The sequence below is a fragment of the Staurois parvus genome, unplaced genomic scaffold (assembly GCF_062004578.1).
Source record: "Staurois parvus isolate SC_StPar_1 unplaced genomic scaffold, SC_StPar_1.0 ptg000020l, whole genome shotgun sequence".
Taxonomy (NCBI): domain Eukaryota; kingdom Metazoa; phylum Chordata; class Amphibia; order Anura; family Ranidae; genus Staurois; species Staurois parvus.
Window position 1 is genome coordinate 5930856 of NW_028317816.1, and position 21717 is coordinate 5952572.

General features: G+C 44.5%; 15 non-coding genes across 15 annotated transcripts; 6 read left to right on the forward strand and 9 right to left on the reverse strand.

The window, feature by feature from the left end:
• Positions 1-1214: 1214 nt before the first annotated feature.
• TRNAT-AGU (transfer RNA threonine (anticodon AGU)) lies at positions 1215-1288 on the reverse strand. The gene has a single exon. It is a non-coding gene; the product is annotated as a tRNA-Thr (tRNA).
• A 1393-nt stretch (positions 1289-2681) lies between these two features.
• TRNAS-GCU (transfer RNA serine (anticodon GCU)) lies at positions 2682-2763 on the forward strand. Its single transcript has one exon. It is a non-coding gene; the product is annotated as a tRNA-Ser (tRNA).
• Positions 2764-4736: 1973 nt separating this feature from the next.
• TRNAT-AGU (transfer RNA threonine (anticodon AGU)) lies at positions 4737-4810 on the reverse strand. The gene has a single exon. It is a non-coding gene; the product is annotated as a tRNA-Thr (tRNA).
• A 1393-nt stretch (positions 4811-6203) lies between these two features.
• On the forward strand, positions 6204-6285 carry TRNAS-GCU (transfer RNA serine (anticodon GCU)). The gene has a single exon. It is a non-coding gene; the product is annotated as a tRNA-Ser (tRNA).
• Positions 6286-6497: 212 nt separating this feature from the next.
• On the reverse strand, positions 6498-6571 carry TRNAT-AGU (transfer RNA threonine (anticodon AGU)). The gene has a single exon. It is a non-coding gene; the product is annotated as a tRNA-Thr (tRNA).
• A 1393-nt stretch (positions 6572-7964) lies between these two features.
• On the forward strand, positions 7965-8046 carry TRNAS-GCU (transfer RNA serine (anticodon GCU)). The gene has a single exon. It is a non-coding gene; the product is annotated as a tRNA-Ser (tRNA).
• Positions 8047-8258: 212 nt separating this feature from the next.
• TRNAT-AGU (transfer RNA threonine (anticodon AGU)) lies at positions 8259-8332 on the reverse strand. Its single transcript has one exon. It is a non-coding gene; the product is annotated as a tRNA-Thr (tRNA).
• A 1687-nt stretch (positions 8333-10019) lies between these two features.
• On the reverse strand, positions 10020-10093 carry TRNAT-AGU (transfer RNA threonine (anticodon AGU)). The gene has a single exon. It is a non-coding gene; the product is annotated as a tRNA-Thr (tRNA).
• Positions 10094-11486: 1393 nt separating this feature from the next.
• TRNAS-GCU (transfer RNA serine (anticodon GCU)) lies at positions 11487-11568 on the forward strand. Its single transcript has one exon. It is a non-coding gene; the product is annotated as a tRNA-Ser (tRNA).
• A 212-nt stretch (positions 11569-11780) lies between these two features.
• Positions 11781-11854, reverse strand: TRNAT-AGU (transfer RNA threonine (anticodon AGU)). The gene has a single exon. It is a non-coding gene; the product is annotated as a tRNA-Thr (tRNA).
• Positions 11855-15303: 3449 nt separating this feature from the next.
• Positions 15304-15377, reverse strand: TRNAT-AGU (transfer RNA threonine (anticodon AGU)). Its single transcript has one exon. It is a non-coding gene; the product is annotated as a tRNA-Thr (tRNA).
• Positions 15378-16770: 1393 nt separating this feature from the next.
• TRNAS-GCU (transfer RNA serine (anticodon GCU)) lies at positions 16771-16852 on the forward strand. The gene has a single exon. It is a non-coding gene; the product is annotated as a tRNA-Ser (tRNA).
• Positions 16853-17064: 212 nt separating this feature from the next.
• Positions 17065-17138, reverse strand: TRNAT-AGU (transfer RNA threonine (anticodon AGU)). Its single transcript has one exon. It is a non-coding gene; the product is annotated as a tRNA-Thr (tRNA).
• Positions 17139-18531: 1393 nt separating this feature from the next.
• TRNAS-GCU (transfer RNA serine (anticodon GCU)) lies at positions 18532-18613 on the forward strand. Its single transcript has one exon. It is a non-coding gene; the product is annotated as a tRNA-Ser (tRNA).
• Positions 18614-20586: 1973 nt separating this feature from the next.
• Positions 20587-20660, reverse strand: TRNAT-AGU (transfer RNA threonine (anticodon AGU)). The gene has a single exon. It is a non-coding gene; the product is annotated as a tRNA-Thr (tRNA).
• Between the last annotated feature and the right edge of the window lie 1057 nt (positions 20661-21717).

Sequence of the window (21717 nt, forward strand, 5' to 3'; positions counted from 1 at the left end):
CCATCTTTTGGCTTCCACTCCCGTGAAGATGAAATGCATGCGGGCAAAAAGATTTGGGGAAGGAAACTATCTGCATCTTGCTTCAGACCGTTTCTTACGCTTCTAACTTTTCATTTGTCCCTTGGAAGACAGCAGGCAGACATCCTCCTGTTTTTGGAAGAACACAGAGTCCTTGATCTAGAGCTAATCAACAGGCTGAAAATGAACAAAGATGGGGAAGAAAAATAGGAACGCTGCCATTTTTCATACATCCTCCACCCTTGACGTTTGAATTCATGATCGCCAAGAGGAGTTTGTGAATATGACTATTTGTGGAAAGACATCCTGCATGTGTCTTTTAACCAAATGAATCATTGCCCGAGGTGAAGTCAAAGGGAACAGATACTGAAGCGGTGACAAGAGTTTTGGGACCCCAACCACAGTCAAACACTTTGCATTCATGTAAAAATGCCAGCCAGGTAGGAGAAAAGTGTAGACTTGAAATTGATGGTTGAGCTACATCTCTGAATGTCCTGGCAAAAGAGTGGCTCCATCCAGGCGAATTTCTCTTGACGCGGGCACAGTTCATCATCTAGAGCCAATAAAAAAGGAACAGCAGAAAGTGAAAAAAAAAGATGGGGAATACATGACATTTTGCACCTGTTGACGCTTCCTAATTCCATGCCGTTAGACTGCGTGTCTGCAGCAAAGTTGGTGAGCATTACTACTTGTGACTTGCTTTACACCCTTGATTGCATTTGTAACATTTGATTATACCCTTGGCAGAAAAGGAAGAATGAAGCTTTTGTCACAATGAATTGACAGCATGGAAGCAAGGTGCTCTATTAGGAGGTGAGAAACGGCATCCTGCTTGTGTCTTTTCCTCAAGTTTCTGCTTGTGACATGCAGCTCCCAAAATCAAAGCTCGCAAGCTTGCTGTGGATGAGGTGGCCGAGTGGTTAAGGCGATGGACTGCTAATCCATTGTGCTCTGCATGCATGGGTTTGAATCCCATCCTCATCGAGCCCTTCGTCTAAAGGTGCACTGTTTTGTGCTTGCCGTGGACACCAGGCTGGCATAACCTAGGCTAAAAGGTCCAGCAAACTCGCAGGGCTTTGAAGAGATCAGCTGGAAGCATCAAGAGCAGGGCTGCTGCCTAAACCATGCCATTGCGGCACAAAGCTCCCGAGGCCACTCTTAAAACCTTTTCAAGGGCTTAATCTGCAGCCAAAGAAAGGCGCTGCTGAGAGTCGAACTCAGGATCTCCTGTTTACTAGACAGGCGCTTTAACCAACTAAGCCACAGCACCACACCCGGACACTGTGCTCGTGCCAAAGGCAGACTTGTGTCAGCACAGGCACAGAACAGTTGTGAGGAACTTCTTGACAAATGTTACGCACATCAAGCTTCAAAATCTCTAACGCAGCATGAAAGGCAGAGGAGGAGATAGCAAAGGAGACTATGCAACGTCCTTTTGAACTCATCACTCCTCCAAAAGTTGTTGTTTTTTTCTTTTTCTTCTTTTTTCATTGCTTATTTTTCTTAGCTGTTTGGTGCCAAGAAAAACCAGCTTACGAGTAGCTTGAAAACTTTCCAGCTTTGTACATTGCTTCATTTTTGCTAAAAGGTTTAAGAGCCAAGGCTACAACTCAGATATCTATTGTGAAGTCAAGAGGTAACAGTGGGCCAATCCCACCTAATCTTATTTTAAACAGGCAGAGTCTGTGCTCTAGAATCAAACAATGGACCGAAAATAAAAGAAGGTGGGAAAAACCAATTTGCCCATCTTTTGGCTTCCACTCCCGTGAAGATGAAATGCATGCGGGCAAAAAGATTTGGGGAAGGAAACTATCTGCATCTTGCTTCAGACCGTTTCTTACGCTTCTAACTTTTCATTTGTCCCTTGGAAGAGAGCAGGCAGACATCCTCCTGTTTTTGGAAGAACACAGAGTCCTTGATCTAGAGCTAATCAACAGGCTGAAAATGAACAAAGATGGGGAAGAAAAATAGGAACGCTGCCATTTTTCATACATCCTCCACCCTTGACGTTTGAATTCATGATCGCCAAGAGGAGTTTGTGAATATGACTATTTGTGGAAAGACATCCTGCATGTGTCTTTTAACCAAATGAATCATTGCCCGAGGTGAAGTCAAAGGGAACAGATACTGAAGCGGTGACAAGAGTTTTGGGACCCCAACCACAGTCAAACACTTTGCATTCATGTAAAAATGCCAGCCAGGTAGGAGAAAAGTGTAGACTTGAAATTGATGGTTGAGCTACATCTCTGAATGTCCTGGCAAAAGAGTGGCTCCATCCAGGCGAATTTCTCTTGACGCGGGCACAGTTCATCATCTAGAGCCAATAAAAAAGGAACAGCAGAAAGTGAAAAAAAAAGATGGGGAATACATGACATTTTGCACCTGTTGACGCTTCCTAATTCCATGCCGTTAGACTGCGTGTCTGCAGCAAAGTTGGTGAGCATTACTACTTGTGACTTGCTTTACACCCTTGATTGCATTTGTAACATTTGATTATACCCTTGGCAGAAAAGGAAGAATGAAGCTTTTGTCACAATGAATTGACAGCACGGAAGCAAGGTGCTCTATTAGGAGGTGAGAAACGGCATCCTGCTTGTGTCTTTTCCTCAAGTTTCTGCTTGTGACATGCAGCTCCCAAAATCAAAGCTCGCAAGCTTGCTGTGGATGAGGTGGCCGAGTGGTTAAGGCGATGGACTGCTAATCCATTGTGCTCTGCATGCATGGGTTCGAATCCCATCCTCATCGAGCCCTTCGTCTAAAGGTGCACTGTTTTGTGCTTGCCGTGGACACCAGGCTGGCATAACCTAGGCTAAAAGGTCCAGCAAACTCGCAGGGCTTTGAAGAGATCAGCTGGAAGCATCAAGAGCAGGGCTGCTGCCTAAACCATGCCATTGCGGCAAAAAGCTCCCGAGGCCACTCTTAAAACCTTTTCAAAGGCTTAATCTGCAGCCAAAGAAAGGCGCTGCTGAGAGTCGAACTCGGGATCTCCTGTTTACTAGGCAGGCGCTTTAACCAACTAAGCCACAGCACCACACCCAGACACTGTGCTCGTGCCAAAGGCAGACTTGTGTCAGCACAGGCACAGAACAGTTGTGAGGAACTTCTTGACAAATGTTACGCACATCAAGCTTCAAAATCTCTAACGCAGCATGAAAGGCAGAGGAGGAGATAGCAAAGGAGACTATGCAACGTCCTTTTGAACTCATCACTCCTCCAAAAGTTGTTGTTTTTTTCTTTTTCTTCTTTTTTCATTGCTTATTTTTCTTAGCTGTTTGGTGCCAAGAAAAACCAGCTTACGAGTAGCTTGAAAACTTTCCAGCTTTGTACATTGCTTCATTTTTGCTAAAAGGTTTAAGAGCCAAGGCTACAACTCAGATATCTCTTGTGAAGTCAAGAGGTAACAGTGGGCCAATCCCACCTAATCTTATTTTAAACAGGCAGAGTCTGTACTCTAGAATCAAACAATGGACCGAAAATAAAAGAAGGTGGGAAAAACCAATTTGCCCATCTTTTGGCTTCCACTCCCGTGAAGATGAAATGCATGCGGGCAAAAAGATTTGGGGAAGGAAACTATCTGCATCTTGCTTCAGACCGTTTCTTACGCTTCTAACTTTTCATTTGTCCCTTGGAAGACAGCAGGCAGACATCCTCCTGTTTTTGGAAGAACACAGAGTCCTTGATCTAGAGCTAATCAACAGGCTGAAAATGAACAAAGATGGGGAAGAAAAATAGGAACGCTGCCATTTTTCATACATCCTCCACCCTTGACGTTTGAATTCATGATCGCCAAGAGGAGTTTGTGAATATGACTATTTGTGGAAAGACATCCTGCATGTGTCTTTTAACCAAATGAATCATTGCCCGAGGTGAAGTCAAAGGGAACAGATACTGAAGCGGTGACAAGAGTTTTGGGACCCCAACCACAGTCAAACACTTTGCATTCATGTAAAAATGCCAGCCAGGTAGGAGAAAAGTGTAGACTTGAAATTGATGGTTGAGCTACATCTCTGAATGTCCTGGCAAAAGAGTGGCTCCATCCAGGCGAATTTCTCTTGACGCGGGCACAGTTCATCATCTAGAGCCAATAAAAAAGGAACAGCAGAAAGTGAAAAAAAAAGATGGGGAATACATGACATTTTGCACCTGTTGACGCTTCCTAATTCCATGCCGTTAGACTGCGTGTCTGCAGCAAAGTTGGTGAGCATTACTACTTGTGACTTGCTTTACACCCTTGATTGCATTTGTAACATTTGATTATACCCTTGGCAGAAAAGGAAGAATGAAGCTTTTGTCACAATGAATTGACAGCATGGAAGCAAGGTGCTCTATTAGGAGGTGAGAAACGGCATCCTGCTTGTGTCTTTTCCTCAAGTTTCTGCTTGTGACATGCAGCTCCCAAAATCAAAGCTCGCAAGCTTGCTGTGGATGAGGTGGCCGAGTGGTTAAGGCGATGGACTGCTAATCCATTGTGCTCTGCATGCATGGGTTTGAATCCCATCCTCATCGAGCCCTTCGTCTAAAGGTGCACTGTTTTGTGCTTGCCGTGGACACCAGGCTGGCATAACCTAGGCTAAAAGGTCCAGCAAACTCGCAGGGCTTTGAAGAGATCAGCTGGAAGCATCAAGAGCAGGGCTGCTGCCTAAACCATGCCATTGTGGCAAAAAGCTCCCGAGGCCACTCTTAAAACCTTTTCAAAGGCTTAATCTGCAGCCAAAGAAAGGCGCTGCTGAGAGTCGAACTCAGGATCTCCTGTTTACTAGACAGGCGCTTTAACCAACTAAGCCACAGCACCACACCCGGACACTGTGCTCGTGCCAAAGGCAGACTTGTGTCAGCACAGGCACAGAACAGTTGTGAGGAACTTCTTGACAAATGTTACGCACATCAAGCTTCAAAATCTCTAACGCAGCATGAAAGGCAGAGGGGGAGATAGCAAAGGAGACTATGCAACGTCCTTTTGAACTCATCACTCCTCCAAAAGTTGTTGTTTTTTTCTTTTTCTTCTTTTTTCATTGCTTATTTTTCTTAGCTGTTTGGTGCCAAGAAAAACCAGCTTACGAGTAGCTTGAAAACTTTCCAGCTTTGTACATTGCTTCATTTTTGCTAAAAGGTTTAAGAGCCAAGGCTACAACTCAGATATCTCTTGTGAAGTCAAGAGGTAACAGTGGGCCAATCCCACCTAATCTTATTTTAAACAGGCAGAGTCTGTGCTCTAGAATCAAACAATGGACCGAAAATAAAAGAAGGTGGGAAAAACCAATTTGCCCATCTTTTGGCTTCCACTCCTGTGAAGATGAAATGCATGCGGGCAAAAAGATTTGGGGAAGAAAACTATCTGCATCTTGCTTCAGACCGTTTCTTACGCTTCTAACTTTTCATTTGTCCCTTGGAAGACAGCAGGCAGACATCCTCCTGTTTTTGGAAGAACACAGAGTCCTTGATCTAGAGCTAATCAACAGGCTGAAAATGAACAAAGATGGGGAAGAAAAATAGGAACGCTGCCATTTTTCATACATCCTCCACCCTTGACGTTTGAATTCATGATCGCCAAGAGGAGTTTGTGAATATGACTATTTGTGGAAAGACATCCTGCATGTGTCTTTTAACCAAATGAATCATTGCCCGAGGTGAAGTCAAAGGGAACAGATACTGAAGCGGTGACAAGAGTTTTGGGACCCCAACCACAGTCAAACACTTTGCATTCATGTAAAAATGCCAGCCAGGTAGGAGAAAAGTGTAGACTTGAAATTGATGGTTGAGCTACATCTCTGAATGTCCTGGCAAAAGAGTGGCTCCATCCAGGCGAATTTCTCTTGACGCGGGCACAGTTCATCATCTAGAGCCAATAAAAAAGGAACAGCAGAAAGTGAAAAAAAAAGATGGGGAATACATGACATTTTGCACCTGTTGACGCTTCCTAATTCCATGCCGTTAGACTGCGTGTCTGCAGCAAAGTTGGTGAGCATTACTACTTGTGACTTGCTTTACACCCTTGATTGCATTTGTAACATTTGATTATACCCTTGGCAGAAAAGGAAGAATGAAGCTTTTGTCACAATGAATTGACAGCACGGAAGCAAGGTGCTCTATTAGGAGGTGAGAAACGGCATCCTGCTTGTGTCTTTTCCTCAAGTTTCTGCTTGTGACATGCAGCTCCCAAAATCAAAGCTCGCAAGCTTGCTGTGGATGAGGTGGCCGAGTGGTTAAGGCGATGGACTGCTAATCCATTGTGCTCTGCATGCATGGGTTCGAATCCCATCCTCATCGAGCCCTTCGTCTAAAGGTGCACTGTTTTGTGCTTGCCGTGGACACCAGGCTGGCATAACCTAGGCTAAAAGGTCCAGCAAACTCGCAGGGCTTTGAAGAGATCAGCTGGAAGCATCAAGAGCAGGGCTGCTGCCTAAACCATGCCGTTGCGGCACAAAGCTCCCGAGGCCACTCTTAAAACCTTTTCAAGGGCTTAATCTGCAGCCAAAGAAAGGCGCTGCTGAGAGTCGAACTCAGGATCTCCTGTTTACTAGACAGGCGCTTTAACCAACTAAGCCACAGCACCACACCCGGACACTGTGCTCGTGCCAAAGGCAGACTTGTGTCAGCACAGGCACAGAACAGTTGTGAGGAACTTCTTGACAAATGTTACGCACATCAAGCTTCAAAATCTCTAACGCAGCATGAAAGGCAGAGGAGGAGATAGCAAAGGAGACTATGCAACGTCCTTTTGAACTCATCACTCCTCCAAAAGTTGTTGTTTTTTTCTTTTTCTTCTTTTTTCATTGCTTATTTTTCTTAGCTGTTTGGTGCCAAGAAAAACCAGCTTACGAGTAGCTTGAAAACTTTCCAGCTTTGTACATTGCTTCATTTTTGCTAAAAGGTTTAAGAGCCAAGGCTACAACTCAGATATCTCTTGTGAAGTCAAGAGGTAACAGTGGGCCAATCCTACCTAATCTTATTTTAAACAGGCAGAGTCTGTGCTCTAGAATCAAACAATGGACCGAAAATAAAAGAAGGTGGGAAAAACCAATTTGCCCATCTTTTGGCTTCCACTCCTGTGAAGATGAAATGCATGCGGGCAAAAAGATTTGGGGAAGGAAACTATCTGCATCTTGCTTCAGACCGTTTCTTACGCTTCTAACTTTTCATTTGTCCCTTGGAAGACAGCAGGCAGACATCCTCCTGTTTTTGGAAGAACACAGAGTCCTTGATCTAGAGCTAATCAACAGGCTGAAAATGAACAAAGATGGGGAAGAAAAATAGGAACGCTGCCATTTTTCATACATCCTCCACCCTTGACGTTTGAATTCATGATCGCCAAGAGGAGTTTGTGAATATGACTATTTGTGGAAAGACATCCTGCATGTGTCTTTTAACCAAATGAATCATTGCCCGAGGTGAAGTCAAAGGGAACAGATACTGAAGCGGTGACAAGAGTTTTGGGACCCCAACCACAGTCAAACACTTTGCATTCATGTAAAAATGCCAGCCAGGTAGGAGAAAAGTGTAGACTTGAAATTGATGGTTGAGCTACATCTCTGAATGTCCTGGCAAAAGAGTGGCTCCATCCAGGCGAATTTCTCTTGACGCGGGCACAGTTCATCATCTAGAGCCAATAAAAAAGGAACAGCAGAAAGTGAAAAAAAAAGATGGGGAATACATGACATTTTGCACCTGTTGACGCTTCCTAATTCCATGCCGTTAGACTGCGTGTCTGCAGCAAAGTTGGTGAGCATTACTACTTGTGACTTGCTTTACACCCTTGATTGCATTTGTAACATTTGATTATACCCTTGGCAGAAAAGGAAGAATGAAGCTTTTGTCACAATGAATTGACAGCACGGAAGCAAGGTGCTCTATTAGGAGGTGAGAAACGGCATCCTGCTTGTGTCTTTTCCTCAAGTTTCTGCTTGTGACATGCAGCTCCCAAAATCAAAGCTCGCAAGCTTGCTGTGGATGAGGTGGCCGAGTGGTTAAGGCGATGGACTGCTAATCCATTGTGCTCTGCATGCATGGGTTCGAATCCCATCCTCATCGAGCCCTTCGTCTAAAGGTGCACTGTTTTGTGCTTGCCGTGGACACCAGGCTGGCATAACCTAGGCTAAAAGGTCCAGCAAACTCGCAGGGCTTTGAAGAGATCAGCTGGAAGCATCAAGAGCAGGGCTGCTGCCTAAACCATGCCGTTGCGGCACAAAGCTCCCGAGGCCACTCTTAAAACCTTTTCAAGGGCTTAATCTGCAGCCAAAGAAAGGCGCTGCTGAGAGTCGAACTCAGGATCTCCTGTTTACTAGACAGGCGCTTTAACCAACTAAGCCACAGCACCACACCCGGACACTGTGCTCGTGCCAAAGGCAGACTTGTGTCAGCACAGGCACAGAACAGTTGTGAGGAACTTCTTGACAAATGTTACGCACATCAAGCTTCAAAATCTCTAACGCAGCATGAAAGGCAGAGGAGGAGATAGCAAAGGAGACTATGCAACGTCCTTTTGAACTCATCACTCCTCCAAAAGTTGTTGTTTTTTTCTTTTTCTTCTTTTTTCATTGCTTATTTTTCTTAGCTGTTTGGTGCCAAGAAAAACCAGCTTACGAGTAGCTTGAAAACTTTCCAGCTTTGTACATTGCTTCATTTTTGCTAAAAGGTTTAAGAGCCAAGGCTACAACTCAGATATCTCTTGTGAAGTCAAGAGGTAACAGTGGGCCAATCCTACCTAATCTTATTTTAAACAGGCAGAGTCTGTGCTCTAGAATCAAACAATGGACCGAAAATAAAAGAAGGTGGGAAAAACCAATTTGCCCATCTTTTGGCTTCCACTCCTGTGAAGATGAAATGCATGCGGGCAAAAAGATTTGGGGAAGGAAACTATCTGCATCTTGCTTCAGACCGTTTCTTACGCTTCTAACTTTTCATTTGTCCCTTGGAAGACAGCAGGCAGACATCCTCCTGTTTTTGGAAGAACACAGAGTCCTTGATCTAGAGCTAATCAACAGGCTGAAAATGAACAAAGATGGGGAAGAAAAATAGGAACGCTGCCATTTTTCATACATCCTCCACCCTTGACGTTTGAATTCATGATCGCCAAGAGGAGTTTGTGAATATGACTATTTGTGGAAAGACATCCTGCATGTGTCTTTTAACCAAATGAATCATTGCCCGAGGTGAAGTCAAAGGGAACAGATACTGAAGCGGTGACAAGAGTTTTGGGACCCCAACCACAGTCCAACACTTTGCATTCATGTAAAAATGCCAGCCAGGTAGGAGAAAAGTGTAGACTTGAAATTGATGGTTGAGCTACATCTCTGAATGTCCTGGCAAAAGAGTGGCTCCATCCAGGCGAATTTCTCTTGACGCGGGCACAGTTCATCATCTAGAGCCAATAAAAAAGGAACAGCAGAAAGTGAAAAAAAAAGATGGGGAATACATGACATTTTGCACCTGTTGACGCTTCCTAATTCCATGCCGTTAGACTGCGTGTCTGCAGCAAAGTTGGTGAGCATTACTACTTGTGACTTGCTTTACACCCTTGATTGCATTTGTAACATTTGATTATACCCTTGGCAGAAAAGGAAGAATGAAGCTTTTGTCACAATGAATTGACAGCACGGAAGCAAGGTGCTCTATTAGGAGGTGAGAAACGGCATCCTGCTTGTGTCTTTTCCTCAAGTTTCTGCTTGTGACATGCAGCTCCCAAAATCAAAGCTCGCAAGCTTGCTGTGGATGAGGTGGCCGAGTGGTTAAGGCGATGGACTGCTAATCCATTGTGCTCTGCATGCATGGGTTTGAATCCCATCCTCATCGAGCCCTTCGTCTAAAGGTGCACTGTTTTGTGCTTGCCGTGGACACCAGGCTGGCATAACCTAGGCTAAAAGGTCCAGCAAACTCGCAGGGCTTTGAAGAGATCAGCTGGAAGCATCAAGAGCAGGGCTGCTGCCTAAACCATGCCATTGTGGCAAAAAGCTCCCGAGGCCACTCTTAAAACCTTTTCAAAGGCTTAATCTGCAGCCAAAGAAAGGCGCTGCTGAGAGTCGAACTCAGGATCTCCTGTTTACTAGACAGGCGCTTTAACCAACTAAGCCACAGCACCACACCCGGACACTGTGCTCGTGCCAAAGGCAGACTTGTGTCAGCACAGGCACAGAACAGTTGTGAGGAACTTCTTGACAAATGTTACGCACATCAAGCTTCAAAATCTCTAACGCAGCATGAAAGGCAGAGGGGGAGATAGCAAAGGAGACTATGCAACGTCCTTTTGAACTCATCACTCCTCCAAAAGTTGTTGTTTTTTTCTTTTTCTTCTTTTTTCATTGCTTATTTTTCTTAGCTGTTTGGTGCCAAGAAAAACCAGCTTACGAGTAGCTTGAAAACTTTCCAGCTTTGTACATTGCTTCATTTTTGCTAAAAGGTTTAAGAGCCAAGGCTACAACTCAGATATCTCTTGTGAAGTCAAGAGGTAACAGTGGGCCAATCCCACCTAATCTTATTTTAAACAGGCAGAGTCTGTGCTCTAGAATCAAACAATGGACCGAAAATAAAAGAAGGTGGGAAAAACCAATTTGCCCATCTTTTGGCTTCCACTCCTGTGAAGATGAAATGCATGCGGGCAAAAAGATTTGGGGAAGAAAACTATCTGCATCTTGCTTCAGACCGTTTCTTACGCTTCTAACTTTTCATTTGTCCCTTGGAAGACAGCAGGCAGACATCCTCCTGTTTTTGGAAGAACACAGAGTCCTTGATCTAGAGCTAATCAACAGGCTGAAAATGAACAAAGATGGGGAAGAAAAATAGGAACGCTGCCATTTTTCATACATCCTCCACCCTTGACGTTTGAATTCATGATCGCCAAGAGGAGTTTGTGAATATGACTATTTGTGGAAAGACATCCTGCATGTGTCTTTTAACCAAATGAATCATTGCCCGAGGTGAAGTCAAAGGGAACAGATACTGAAGCGGTGACAAGAGTTTTGGGACCCCAACCACAGTCAAACACTTTGCATTCATGTAAAAATGCCAGCCAGGTAGGAGAAAAGTGTAGACTTGAAATTGATGGTTGAGCTACATCTCTGAATGTCCTGGCAAAAGAGTGGCTCCATCCAGGCGAATTTCTCTTGACGCGGGCACAGTTCATCATCTAGAGCCAATAAAAAAGGAACAGCAGAAAGTGAAAAAAAAAGATGGGGAATACATGACATTTTGCACCTGTTGACGCTTCCTAATTCCATGCCGTTAGACTGCGTGTCTGCAGCAAAGTTGGTGAGCATTACTACTTGTGACTTGCTTTACACCCTTGATTGCATTTGTAACATTTGATTATACCCTTGGCAGAAAAGGAAGAATGAAGCTTTTGTCACAATGAATTGACAGCACGGAAGCAAGGTGCTCTATTAGGAGGTGAGAAACGGCATCCTGCTTGTGTCTTTTCCTCAAGTTTCTGCTTGTGACATGCAGCTCCCAAAATCAAAGCTCGCAAGCTTGCTGTGGATGAGGTGGCCGAGTGGTTAAGGCGATGGACTGCTAATCCATTGTGCTCTGCATGCATGGGTTCGAATCCCATCCTCATCGAGCCCTTCGTCTAAAGGTGCACTGTTTTGTGCTTGCCGTGGACACCAGGCTGGCATAACCTAGGCTAAAAGGTCCAGCAAACTCGCAGGGCTTTGAAGAGATCAGCTGGAAGCATCAAGAGCAGGGCTGCTGCCTAAACCATGCCGTTGCGGCACAAAGCTCCCGAGGCCACTCTTAAAACCTTTTCAAGGGCTTAATCTGCAGCCAAAGAAAGGCGCTGCTGAGAGTCGAACTCAGGATCTCCTGTTTACTAGACAGGCGCTTTAACCAACTAAGCCACAGCACCACACCCGGACACTGTGCTCGTGCCAAAGGCAGACTTGTGTCAGCACAGGCACAGAACAGTTGTGAGGAACTTCTTGACAAATGTTACGCACATCAAGCTTCAAAATCTCTAACGCAGCATGAAAGGCAGAGGAGGAGATAGCAAAGGAGACTATGCAACGTCCTTTTGAACTCATCACTCCTCCAAAAGTTGTTGTTTTTTTCTTTTTCTTCTTTTTTCATTGCTTATTTTTCTTAGCTGTTTGGTGCCAAGAAAAACCAGCTTACGAGTAGCTTGAAAACTTTCCAGCTTTGTACATTGCTTCATTTTTGCTAAAAGGTTTAAGAGCCAAGGCTACAACTCAGATATCTCTTGTGAAGTCAAGAGGTAACAGTGGGCCAATCCTACCTAATCTTATTTTAAACAGGCAGAGTCTGTGCTCTAGAATCAAACAATGGACCGAAAATAAAAGAAGGTGGGAAAAACCAATTTGCCCATCTTTTGGCTTCCACTCCTGTGAAGATGAAATGCATGCGGGCAAAAAGATTTGGGGAAGGAAACTATCTGCATCTTGCTTCAGACCGTTTCTTACGCTTCTAACTTTTCATTTGTCCCTTGGAAGACAGCAGGCAGACATCCTCCTGTTTTTGGAAGAACACAGAGTCCTTGATCTAGAGCTAATCAACAGGCTGAAAATGAACAAAGATGGGGAAGAAAAATAGGAACGCTGCCATTTTTCATACATCCTCCACCCTTGACGTTTGAATTCATGATCGCCAAGAGGAGTTTGTGAATATGACTATTTGTGGAAAGACATCCTGCATGTGTCTTTTAACCAAATGAATCATTGCCCGAGGTGAAGTCAAAGGGAACAGATACTGAAGCGGTGACAAGAGTTTTGGGACCCCAACCACAGTCAAACACTTTGCATTCATGTAAAAATGCCAGCCAGGTAGGAGAAAAGTGTAGACTTGAAATTGATGGTTGAGCTACATCTCTGAATGTCCTGGCAAAAGAGTGGCTCCATCCAGGCGAATTTCTCTTGACGCGGGCACAGTTCATCATCTAGAGCCAATAAAAAAGGAACAGCAGAAAGTGAAAAAAAAAGATGGGGAATACATGACATTTTGCACCTGTTGACGCTTCCTAATTCCATGCCGTTAGACTGCGTGTCTGCAGCAAAGTTGGTGAGCATTACTACTTGTGACTTGCTTTACACCCTTGATTGCATTTGTAACATTTGATTATACCCTTGGCAGAAAAGGAAGAATGAAACTTTTGTCACAATGAATTGACAGCACGGAAGCAAGGTGCTCTATTAGGAGGTGAGAAACGGCATCCTGCTTGTGTCTTTTCCTCAAGTTTCTGCTTGTGACATGCAGCTCCCAAAATCAAAGCTCGCAAGCTTGCTGTGGATGAGGTGGCCGAGTGGTTAAGGCGATGGACTGCTAATCCATTGTGCTCTGCATGCATGGGTTTGAATCCCATCCTCATCGAGCCCTTCGTCTAAAGGTGCACTGTTTTGTGCTTGCCGTGGACACCAGGCTGGCATAACCTAGGCTAAAAGGTCCAGCAAACTCGCAGGGCTTTGAAGAGATCAGCTGGAAGCATCAAGAGCAGGGCTGCTGCCTAAACCATGCCATTGTGGCAAAAAGCTCCCGAGGCCACTCTTAAAACCTTTTCAAAGGCTTAATCTGCAGCCAAAGAAAGGCGCTGCTGAGAGTCGAACTCAGGATCATCCTATTTACTAGACAGGCGCTTTAACCAACTAAGCCACAGCACCACACCCAGACACTGTGCTCGTGCCAAAGGCAGACTTGTGTCAGCACAGGCACAGAACAGTTGTGAGGAACTTCTTGACAAATGTTACGCACATCAAGCTTCAAAATCTCTAACGCAGCATGAAAGGCAGAGGAGGAGATAGCAAAGGAGACTATGCAACGTCCTTTTGAACTCATCACTCCTCCAAAAGTTGTTGTTTTTTTCTTTTTCTTCTTTTTTCATTGCTTATTTTTCTTAGCTGTTTGGTGCCAAGAAAAACCAGCTTACGAGTAGCTTGAAAACTTTCCAGCTTTGTACATTGCTTCATTTTTGCTAAAAGGTTTAAGAGCCAAGGCTACAACTCAGATATCTCTTGTGAAGTCAAGAGGTAACAGTGGGCCAATCCCACCTAATCTTATTTTAAACAGGCAGAGTCTGTGCTCTAGAATCAAACAATGGACCGAAAATAAAAGAAGGTGGGAAAAACCAATTTGCCCATCTTTTGGCTTCCACTCCCGTGAAGATGAAATGCATGCGGGCAAAAAGATTTGGGGAAGGAAACTATCTGCATCTTGCTTCAGACCGTTTCTTACGCTTCTAACTTTTCATTTGTCCCTTGGAAGACAGCAGGCAGACATCCTCCTGTTTTTGGAAGAACACAGAGTCCTTGATCTAGAGCTAATCAACAGGCTGAAAATGAACAAAGATGGGGAAGAAAAATAGGAACGCTGCCATTTTTCATACATCCTCCACCCTTGACGTTTGAATTCATGATCGCCAAGAGGAGTTTGTGAATATGACTATTTGTGGAAAGACATCCTGCATGTGTCTTTTAACCAAATGAATCATTGCCCGAGGTGAAGTCAAAGGGAACAGATACTGAAGCGGTGACAAGAGTTTTGGGACCCCAACCACAGTCAAACACTTTGCATTCATGTAAAAATGCCAGCCAGGTAGGAGAAAAGTGTAGACTTGAAATTGATGGTTGAGCTACATCTCTGAATGTCCTGGCAAAAGAGTGGCTCCATCCAGGCGAATTTCTCTTGACGCGGGCACAGTTCATCATCTAGAGCCAATAAAAAAGGAACAGCAGAAAGTGAAAAAAAAAGATGGGGAATACATGACATTTTGCACCTGTTGACGCTTCCTAATTCCATGCCGTTAGACTGCGTGTCTGCAGCAAAGTTGGTGAGCATTACTACTTGTGACTTGCTTTACACCCTTGATTGCATTTGTAACATTTGATTATACCCTTGGCAGAAAAGGAAGAATGAAGCTTTTGTCACAATGAATTGACAGCACGGAAGCAAGGTGCTCTATTAGGAGGTGAGAAACGGCATCCTGCTTGTGTCTTTTCCTCAAGTTTCTGCTTGTGACATGCAGCTCCCAAAATCAAAGCTCGCAAGCTTGCTGTGGATGAGGTGGCCGAGTGGTTAAGGCGATGGACTGCTAATCCATTGTGCTCTGCATGCATGGGTTTGAATCCCATCCTCATCGAGCCCTTCGTCTAAAGGTGCACTGTTTTGTGCTTGCCGTGGACACCAGGCTGGCATAACCTAGGCTAAAAGGTCCAGCAAACTCGCAGGGCTTTGAAGAGATCAGCTGGAAGCATCAAGAGCAGGGCTGCTGCCTAAACCATGCCATTGCGGCACAAAGCTCCCGAGGCCACTCTTAAAACCTTTTCAAGGGCTTAATCTGCAGCCAAAGAAAGGCGCTGCTGAGAGTCGAACTCAGGATCTCCTGTTTACTAGACAGGCGCTTTAACCAACTAAGCCACAGCACCACACCCGGACACTGTGCTCGTGCCAAAGGCAGACTTGTGTCAGCACAGGCACAGAACAGTTGTGAGGAACTTCTTGACAAATGTTACGCACATCAAGCTTCAAAATCTCTAACGCAGCATGAAAGGCAGAGGAGGAGATAGCAAAGGAGACTATGCAACGTCCTTTTGAACTCATCACTCCTCCAAAAGTTGTTGTTTTTTTCTTTTTCTTCTTTTTTCATTGCTTATTTTTCTTAGCTGTTTGGTGCCAAGAAAAACCAGCTTACGAGTAGCTTGAAAACTTTCCAGCTTTGTACATTGCTTCATTTTTGCTAAAAGGTTTAAGAGCCAAGGCTACAACTCAGATATCTCTTGTGAAGTCAAGAGGTAACAGTGAGCCAATCCTACCTAATCTTATTTTAAACAGGCAGAGTCTGTGCTCTAGAATCAAACAATGGACCGAAAATAAAAGAAGGTGGGAAAAACCAATTTGCCCATCTTTTGGCTTCCACTCCCGTGAAGATGAAATGCATGCGGGCAAAAAGATTTGGGGAAGGAAACTATCTGCATCTTGCTTCAGACCGTTTCTTACGCTTCTAACTTTTCATTTGTCCCTTGGAAGACAGCAGGCAGACATCCTCCTGTTTTTGGAAGAACACAGAGTCCTTGATCTAGAGCTAATCAACAGGCTGAAAATGAACAAAGATGGGGAAGAAAAATAGGAACGCTGCCATTTTTCATACATCCTCCACCCTTGACGTTTGAATTCATGATCGCCAAGAGGAGTTTGTGAATATGACTATTTGTGGAAAGACATCCTGCATGTGTCTTTTAACCAAATGAATCATTGCCCGAGGTGAAGTCAAAGGGAACAGATACTGAAGCGGTGACAAGAGTTTCGGGACCCCAACCACAGTCAAACACTTTGCATTCATGTAAAAATGCCAGCCAGGTAGGAGAAAAGTGTAGACTTGAAATTGATGGTTGAGCTACATCTCTGAATGTCCTGGCAAAAGAGTGGCTCCATCCAGGCGAATTTCTCTTGACGCGGGCACAGTTCATCATCTAGAGCCAATAAAAAAGGAACAGCAGAAAGTGAAAAAAAAAGATGGGGAATACATGACATTTTGCACCTGTTGACGCTTCCTAATTCCATGCCGTTAGACTGCGTGTCTGCAGCAAAGTTGGTGAGCATTACTACTTGTGACTTGCTTTACACCCTTGATTGCATTTGTAACATTTGATTATACCCTTGGCAGAAAAGGAAGAATGAAGCTTTTGTCACAATGAATTGACAGCACGGAAGCAAGGTGCTCTATTAGGAGGTGAGAAACGGCATCCTGCTTGTGTCTTTTCCTCAAGTTTCTGCTTGTGACATGCAGCTCCCAAAATCAAAGCTCGCAAGCTTGCTGTGGATGAGGTGGCCGAGTGGTTAAGGCGATGGACTGCTAATCCATTGTGCTCTGCATGCATGGGTTCGAATCCCATCCTCATCGAGCCCTTCGTCTAAAGGTGCACTGTTTTGTGCTTGCCGTGGACACCAGGCTGGCATAACCTAGGCTAAAAGGTCCAGCAAACTCGCAGGGCTTTGAAGAGATCAGCTGGAAGCATCAAGAGCAGGGCTGCTGCCTAAACCATGCCATTGCGGCACAAAGCTCCCGAGGCCACTCTTAAAACCTTTTCAAGGGCTTAATCTGCAGCCAAAGAAAGGCGCTGCTGAGAGTCGAACTCAGGATCTCCTGTTTACTAGACAGGCGCTTTAACCAACTAAGCCACAGCACCACACCCGGACACTGTGCTCGTGCCAAAGGCAGACTTGTGTCAGCACAGGCACGGAACAGTTGTGAGGAACTTCTTGACAAATGTTACGCACATCAAGCTTCAAAATCTCTAACGCAGCATGAAAGGCAGAGGAGGAGATAGCAAAGGAGACTATGCAACGTCCTTTTGAACTCATCACTCCTCCAAAAGTTGTTGTTTTTTTCTTTTTCTTCTTTTTTCATTGCTTATTTTTCTTAGCTGTTTGGTGCCAAGAAAAACCAGCTTACGAGTAGCTTGAAAACTTTCCAGCTTTGTACATTGCTTCATTTTTGCTAAAAGGTTTAAGAGCCAAGGCTACAACTCAGATATCTATTGTGAAGTCAAGAGGTAACAGTGGGCCAATCCCACCTAATCTTATTTTAAACAGGCAGAGTCTGTGCTCTAGAATCAAACAATGGACCGAAAATAAAAGAAGGTGGGAAAAACCAATTTGCCCATCTTTTGGCTTCCACTCCCGTGAAGATGAAATGCATGCGGGCAAAAAGATTTGGGGAAGGAAACTATCTGCATCTTGCTTCAGACCGTTTCTTACGCTTCTAACTTTTCATTTGTCCCTTGGAAGAGAGCAGGCAGACATCCTCCTGTTTTTGGAAGAACACAGAGTCCTTGATCTAGAGCTAATCAACAGGCTGAAAATGAACAAAGATGGGGAAGAAAAATAGGAACGCTGCCATTTTTCATACATCCTCCACCCTTGACGTTTGAATTCATGATCGCCAAGAGGAGTTTGTGAATATGACTATTTGTGGAAAGACATCCTGCATGTGTCTTTTAACCAAATGAATCATTGCCCGAGGTGAAGTCAAAGGGAACAGATACTGAAGCGGTGACAAGAGTTTTGGGACCCCAACCACAGTCAAACACTTTGCATTCATGTAAAAATGCCAGCCAGGTAGGAGAAAAGTGTAGACTTGAAATTGATGGTTGAGCTACATCTCTGAATGTCCTGGCAAAAGAGTGGCTCCATCCAGGCGAATTTCTCTTGACGCGGGCACAGTTCATCATCTAGAGCCAATAAAAAAGGAACAGCAGAAAGTGAAAAAAAAAGATGGGGAATACATGACATTTTGCACCTGTTGACGCTTCCTAATTCCATGCCGTTAGACTGCGTGTCTGCAGCAAAGTTGGTGAGCATTACTACTTGTGACTTGCTTTACACCCTTGATTGCATTTGTAACATTTGATTATACCCTTGGCAGAAAAGGAAGAATGAAGCTTTTGTCACAATGAATTGACAGCACGGAAGCAAGGTGCTCTATTAGGAGGTGAGAAACGGCATCCTGCTTGTGTCTTTTCCTCAAGTTTCTGCTTGTGACATGCAGCTCCCAAAATCAAAGCTCGCAAGCTTGCTGTGGATGAGGTGGCCGAGTGGTTAAGGCGATGGACTGCTAATCCATTGTGCTCTGCATGCATGGGTTCGAATCCCATCCTCATCGAGCCCTTCGTCTAAAGGTGCACTGTTTTGTGCTTGCCGTGGACACCAGGCTGGCATAACCTAGGCTAAAAGGTCCAGCAAACTCGCAGGGCTTTGAAGAGATCAGCTGGAAGCATCAAGAGCAGGGCTGCTGCCTAAACCATGCCATTGCGGCAAAAAGCTCCCGAGGCCACTCTTAAAACCTTTTCAAAGGCTTAATCTGCAGCCAAAGAAAGGCGCTGCTGAGAGTCGAACTCGGGATCTCCTGTTTACTAGGCAGGCGCTTTAACCAACTAAGCCACAGCACCACACCCAGACACTGTGCTCGTGCCAAAGGCAGACTTGTGTCAGCACAGGCACAGAACAGTTGTGAGGAACTTCTTGACAAATGTTACGCACATCAAGCTTCAAAATCTCTAACGCAGCATGAAAGGCAGAGGAGGAGATAGCAAAGGAGACTATGCAACGTCCTTTTGAACTCATCACTCCTCCAAAAGTTGTTGTTTTTTTCTTTTTCTTCTTTTTTCATTGCTTATTTTTCTTAGCTGTTTGGTGCCAAGAAAAACCAGCTTACGAGTAGCTTGAAAACTTTCCAGCTTTGTACATTGCTTCATTTTTGCTAAAAGGTTTAAGAGCCAAGGCTACAACTCAGATATCTCTTGTGAAGTCAAGAGGTAACAGTGGGCCAATCCCACCTAATCTTATTTTAAACAGGCAGAGTCTGTACTCTAGAATCAAACAATGGACCGAAAATAAAAGAAGGTGGGAAAAACCAATTTGCCCATCTTTTGGCTTCCACTCCCGTGAAGATGAAATGCATGCGGGCAAAAAGATTTGGGGAAGGAAACTATCTGCATCTTGCTTCAGACCGTTTCTTACGCTTCTAACTTTTCATTTGTCCCTTGGAAGACAGCAGGCAGACATCCTCCTGTTTTTGGAAGAACACAGAGTCCTTGATCTAGAGCTAATCAACAGGCTGAAAATGAACAAAGATGGGGAAGAAAAATAGGAACGCTGCCATTTTTCATACATCCTCCACCCTTGACGTTTGAATTCATGATCGCCAAGAGGAGTTTGTGAATATGACTATTTGTGGAAAGACATCCTGCATGTGTCTTTTAACCAAATGAATCATTGCCCGAGGTGAAGTCAAAGGGAACAGATACTGAAGCGGTGACAAGAGTTTTGGGACCCCAACCACAGTCAAACACTTTGCATTCATGTAAAAATGCCAGCCAGGTAGGAGAAAAGTGTAGACTTGAAATTGATGGTTGAGCTACATCTCTGAATGTCCTGGCAAAAGAGTGGCTCCATCCAGGCGAATTTCTCTTGACGCGGGCACAGTTCATCATCTAGAGCCAATAAAAAAGGAACAGCAGAAAGTGAAAAAAAAAGATGGGGAATACATGACATTTTGCACCTGTTGACGCTTCCTAATTCCATGCCGTTAGACTGCGTGTCTGCAGCAAAGTTGGTGAGCATTACTACTTGTGACTTGCTTTACACCCTTGATTGCATTTGTAACATTTGATTATACCCTTGGCAGAAAAGGAAGAATGAAGCTTTTGTCACAATGAATTGACAGCATGGAAGCAAGGTGCTCTATTAGGAGGTGAGAAACGGCATCCTGCTTGTGTCTTTTCCTCAAGTTTCTGCTTGTGACATGCAGCTCCCAAAATCAAAGCTCGCAAGCTTGCTGTGGATGAGGTGGCCGAGTGGTTAAGGCGATGGACTGCTAATCCATTGTGCTCTGCATGCATGGGTTTGAATCCCATCCTCATCGAGCCCTTCGTCTAAAGGTGCACTGTTTTGTGCTTGCCGTGGACACCAGGCTGGCATAACCTAGGCTAAAAGGTCCAGCAAACTCGCAGGGCTTTGAAGAGATCAGCTGGAAGCATCAAGAGCAGGGCTGCTGCCTAAACCATGCCATTGCGGCACAAAGCTCCCGAGGCCACTCTTAAAACCTTTTCAAGGGCTTAATCTGCAGCCAAAGAAAGGCGCTGCTGAGAGTCGAACTCAGGATCTCCTGTTTACTAGACAGGCGCTTTAACCAACTAAGCCACAGCACCACACCCGGACACTGTGCTCGTGCCAAAGGCAGACTTGTGTCAGCACAGGCACAGAACAGTTGTGAGGAACTTCTTGACAAATGTTACGCACATCAAGCTTCAAAATCTCTAACGCAGCATGAAAGGCAGAGGAGGAGATAGCAAAGGAGACTATGCAACGTCCTTTTGAACTCATCACTCCTCCAAAAGTTGTTGTTTTTTTCTTTTTCTTCTTTTTTCATTGCTTATTTTTCTTAGCTGTTTGGTGCCAAGAAAAACCAGCTTACGAGTAGCTTGAAAACTTTCCAGCTTTGTACATTGCTTCATTTTTGCTAAAAGGTTTAAGAGCCAAGGCTACAACTCAGATATCTATTGTGAAGTCAAGAGGTAACAGTGGGCCAATCCCACCTAATCTTATTTTAAACAGGCAGAGTCTGTGCTCTAGAATCAAACAATGGACCGAAAATAAAAGAAGGTGGGAAAAACCAATTTGCCCATCTTTTGGCTTCCACTCCCGTGAAGATGAAATGCATGCGGGCAAAAAGATTTGGGGAAGGAAACTATCTGCATCTTGCTTCAGACCGTTTCTTACGCTTCTAACTTTTCATTTGTCCCTTGGAAGAGAGCAGGCAGACATCCTCCTGTTTTTGGAAGAACACAGAGTCCTTGATCTAGAGCTAATCAACAGGCTGAAAATGAACAAAGATGGGGAAGAAAAATAGGAACGCTGCCATTTTTCATACATCCTCCACCCTTGACGTTTGAATTCATGATCGCCAAGAGGAGTTTGTGAATATGACTATTTGTGGAAAGACATCCTGCATGTGTCTTTTAACCAAATGAATCATTGCCCGAGGTGAAGTCAAAGGGAACAGATACTGAAGCGGTGACAAGAGTTTTGGGACCCCAACCACAGTCAAACACTTTGCATTCATGTAAAAATGCCAGCCAGGTAGGAGAAAAGTGTAGACTTGAAATTGATGGTTGAGCTACATCTCTGAATGTCCTGGCAAAAGAGTGGCTCCATCCAGGCAAATTTCTCTTGACGCGGGCACAGTTCATCATCTAGAGCCAATAA